Source organism: Hordeum vulgare, chromosome 3H, assembly GCF_904849725.1.
Source record: "Hordeum vulgare subsp. vulgare chromosome 3H, MorexV3_pseudomolecules_assembly, whole genome shotgun sequence".
NCBI classification, from domain to species: domain Eukaryota; kingdom Viridiplantae; phylum Streptophyta; class Magnoliopsida; order Poales; family Poaceae; genus Hordeum; species Hordeum vulgare.
This window is the reverse complement of record NC_058520.1, coordinates 498,926,197-498,930,877: the sequence shown is the minus strand read 5'-3', so window position 1 is coordinate 498,930,877 and position 4,681 is coordinate 498,926,197. Positions and strand designations below refer to the sequence as shown.

General features: G+C 41.1%; 1 long non-coding RNA gene across 2 annotated transcripts; it reads left to right on the top strand.

The window, feature by feature from the left end:
• Positions 1–918: 918 nt before the first annotated feature.
• On the top strand, positions 919–4,478 carry LOC123444482. 2 transcript variants are annotated; one of them, XR_006631006.1, is made up of 4 exons: positions 919–1,507; positions 1,585–2,512; positions 3,213–3,315; positions 4,218–4,478. It is a non-coding gene; the product is annotated as an uncharacterized LOC123444482 (long non-coding RNA). The 2 variants fall into 2 exon arrangements; XR_006631005.1 differs by having other exon boundaries at positions 920–2,512.
• The last annotated feature ends 203 nt before the right edge of the window (positions 4,479–4,681 follow it).

Below are 4,681 nucleotides of genomic sequence, written 5' to 3'. Positions count from 1 at the left end.
AGGAGGTCTAAGGAGGTCCAAACTGTAGAAAATTGTGACGATTTTTTGGCAAAATGGTCGTTGCATCATCAAATTAATTGGTCATAGAATGTATATCACTATCGGCGGCCTTATTTTGGGTTCATCATGACCAAATTAATAAGGTCATGGGCTTGAATATGGGTGACTGGGCAGACACCTCTGCAATTTGGCCCATGTGTCATCTATATGTGTAGTAATTTTGTTTATGTGTCGGGCATACTTGTCAATTTATCATACATGTGTAGGACCAACAAAGTATATCTACACCTAGCATATGAGATGTAGTTGTCTTTGGCAGGACCCATATATGATGCGTGGGGACCAACTGCCATGCGGGACCTGCTAGCCTACAGGGTTGACCCGAAAGACAAGGGGGTATCGGAGATAGCGTCTTCACGCTGACGCGAGCCGATGAGCTCTAGTTCCGGTCATTTCACTTTCTTCCTCCTTGGATAACACAAATCTAGGAGCAGAGTGACATTTCCATAGTTACGAGTGATTAATCAGTCAAAAAAGAAGTATGTCACGATCCAACCCTGACCGTTATTGGATTCCATTGCAGACATCATTTCAGATTTGCCCCGCCGACACGTGCCTCCATTGACTTACTTTGACCTGTGTTTCGTGCATGTGGTTAGCTTGGGACCAACGACATTGTATCACTATGAGAAAACCTGTTAATCTAGGATGGACTAATGATAACATTCATGGAAGCTATCATAGATCGATCTATATCCGTGAAGGTTCCATAATTTTCAATCATCCATCAAAACTAGGCTCACAAGACACGAAAGTAGGTTCCACTAGCAGCCATAAGGGAAAAAGAAACTGAAATCCAAAAGTGGAACCAATGCGCGCGGATAAGAAAATTTTCGAGTGACTTACGCGGCGATGCAAAATTTTAAGAGCCAGCCCACAAGTACACAGCCCATAGCGGCGCGCCTCTCTAATCTCTATCCCGAAACCCTAGCCAAGTCCCGCAGCCGCTCCTTCTCCCTTTGCCCATCTCTCTCCCAATCCTTCCCAGCCGCCTCCCTCCCCTCGCCAATCCACATGCTCAGAACAGCCTCCCTCCCCACTTAGGCACCTGCGGATGCCATCTCGTCGCCGATGGGGCATGGTCCTGGCGCGGACCCAAGATGGAGTAGCGCCAGATCTGGAGCGGAAGCAATATGTGGCGGTCAGAGACCTTGCCGACCTGCGATGATGCGCGTCGGTAGCTGCTTGCCTAGCAACGACTAACCGGGCAACGGGGATCGGCGGCCCACTTGGCGAATGCGTGTGTCGGCTCCTCTCATCGACATCTTCACTATCATGGTGTCGGCCCTGTCTCTCCTTCTCCACCAGGTTTGTCAAGGAAGGAACTATGCCATGCGTCTACCAGAGCGCCACACCCCCAGTCCATCTCTTTCGCTAGCTCTGTCGCCGATTCCCCGTCCGTTGTGCCAGTTCCCGGGTCAACACGATGAGCCTGCTGGAACTTACGGTAGCCACGCTGCTAGCATCGAGCTCTTCCTCCACCTGCACGGCTCTTCTTTCGTTTATGCTCCTCGTTTTCCACAGGAAGCCCAGAGCCGCAAACCCATGCAGTTTGTTCCTTCCACAACTTCAAACTGAGGTAATGCAACTATGTCTTGTGTTTCAGAGCACGAGTGAGTGACATTTAACCACATACGTTTGTCGGTACTTTGGACTTCCACATGGCATCATTTCAGTCACTAGATATACGCAACTTGGGATTGATTTTGGATTTTTGTGTGGTTTTCACCACCTCGATGCAGCATACTATTCAAGCATCAAAGTATGTCAAGGTGACCCGGTTTCAAACATACAAACTGTGTCGATGCATGAGTGGTAGTGCTAAAGCTTATGTAGAAATCTTATTAAGAACCTGATTATATAAGGTTCATATTATACCACCCTCTATTTGTGCATCAGCATTAGGTGTCTACCTTCGATCCATATGCTTCAATGTTGTTCTTTTTTTAGCTACAGGTTCAGGTTTTGAACTAAGAATCCAAACAAAATTGATAGAAATATGTAAATAAATAGCGGTAAATTTGGTTATGTTTGTTCATTTCGCATGCAATGTCTGGTCCTTTCAGTTTGTCCTGTCCCTCAAGATCCATGATAAGAATACTGATATGCTAGCATGTTGTATTCATTCATTGAAAAGAGAGAACGAGAGGGTGAGAGTTAAGATTTATTTCAGTTTTATTCTTCAATGATGATAATACATAGTCCAGCTTCTCCCTTCTGCAGTACTACACTCATTTACACATGTTTGATGTTTCCATCCAGTGACCCGCAAGAGCACACAAGAAAGCGCTCACCGAATCAAACAACACAAGTCTATCTTGTAGGTTTCTCAGGTGATGATGGCAACGCCTCTACTGTGTTCGCCAATAGTTCAGTCGCATGTCTAGGAGGAGAAGTCTTGACATGCCATCGGCACCGACTCTAGCGCCCATGGATCCGGCTACCTGCTCATGTGAGGCAAGCACCGAGGCTTCATAATTTAATTTAGTTTCATTGATAACGTAAGGATGTTTCTCTCTTTGTAGTATTTCGAATAGTTGTCAACTAGCTATCACTATCTTTGTTTGCTCTATCAGTTATATTTCCATGGTGATTGGCAACTTAGTCCCCCGTATTACAATATGTGAAATAGATCAAGCAAAGTTTCAGACTTATCAGAAAAAAATAATTATGATAGTAAAATTCTAGCATATCAGTGATTACATTTTGTTTTTTGTTTTATATTTGGCAGCCATGTAATATTTCCACAACATTCAGACTAGATTGTAGGGGAGAACAAACTTGCCACATACAGACTAATTACATTATGATGTATCTAAATGCGATCTAGATTGTAAAAACTTATGTGAACATATCTAAATGGTTGAGATGATGTTACAAAATTTAAACGTTTTACTAACCTCTAGAATGGACAGGAAAGGTTATTTTTATTTGTCAAAATAAATAAATTAGGTCACTTGATTGTTTTTCCCTCAATCAATGGTTAAAACACCATTTGATGTGTTGACCTGACAGTTGGTGTTGACCATGTTTGTTTCTCTTTCTAACAGGTGGTGTTGCTCGTTTCCACTTGTCGTTGATGTTGATATAGCCCTCAGTTTGTTTCACTTGATCCAGCTCGGGTTTTACCATGTTTTTTCTCTTTCTAACAGGTGGTGTTTCTCGTTTCCACTCGTCGTTGATGTTGGTATAGCCCTCTGTTTGTCGCTCCTCCTTCGCTTCGTCAAACCTACTGTCCCCATCTTCTGTCACCATGTTGGTACCGTTCAAACCTACTTTGATTTGTTCTATCCCATCCAATTTGTTGGAAGTTTGTCAGGCTTTTGTGCACACCAGATGTTTGTCTGAATGTCTAAAATGGTGTGTTTGTGGTACTAAATTTGAAAAGGAATAGAATTACCTTTTAGATGCATATTTGACTAGCTCAATTGGTTACTTATTTCACTTGATCCAGTTTGGGTTTGTGACCATGTTTGTTTCACTCAATCTAGTTATTGGCACTTCTTCACTATAAACAGATACACCTTCCCTAGAATTTTAGAATGGGTTATGACCTGATATTACTACAATTGGATTTACTTGTGCTGTGGAACAGTAATGGACCATTGAAATATGTTTTTGTGCATCAAACAAACTTGCATGTTGTGTTTTTTTTATCGTTGTACTGCTTGATCTGTTGCTCATGGTATATGCGCATGCACCTATAGCCGGTTAGTATCTTTTGCCATTTTTTGAGTCTGCGGCTTGATGTATCGAAGTCATGCGTAATTATTTGCTGATCAGTCATGTTAGAAACCTTCTTCAAATATTATTAGATCCCTACAATGTTATGTGATCCAGTAATAAATTATTAGACTGGAATAATTGTTGTTCTGGTTGGTCATTTGTGCAAACGACACAACCTTCTTCAAATAGTACTACTCATTATATTTCACTAAAGTAATTGTTGATCTTGTTTTTAGTCAATCTACATTTGTATGTTAGTCTAGTTACTAGATTGATTTTAGAATGCTCTTTCAACTTTTGTTTCTTTGAGAAACAACTTTGCATACTATAAATGTCGTTTGATCTAAACTAGTAATTCTTTAGAATTAGTTGTATAGAAGTTTTGATATTTTATTGGTATATTGCAACCCAATGCTCATCACCTGCCAAAGAAGGCTCTATGTGGACCAAGTGGTTAGAAGGGAGACGACGCACACAAATATTTTGAAGAGAAAGCAAGTTTATTTTGTGTGCTACTTTGTAAGATTGTGTGCAATGCTAGTTTTTGTCTGCAACTGTCTTCGAGTATTTAGCAGCTTGAAAGCTTTATGTTGGGTATATTGTAAGTTTAGGGGACCTCATATGAAGTTTCCGTTGATGTAAAGTTGAATATTGTACCATGTTGGATATTGTTAAATGAATTGATATGAAAACAGGAGAGGCAAAATTTCTTTGGCCCATGAAAATTTGAACAAAAATTGAAATTGGTTGAAAGGCTGAATTTTTTCCCACATAAATGGGCTCAAATTGTTTGAGCTTGGCTCATTTAAAAACGCGATGGGGACAAGGCCCAATTTTTTTAAACATTTCTTTTGTGCCACATCAGATCCTAATGGAATCCACGTCATCGAGGTTT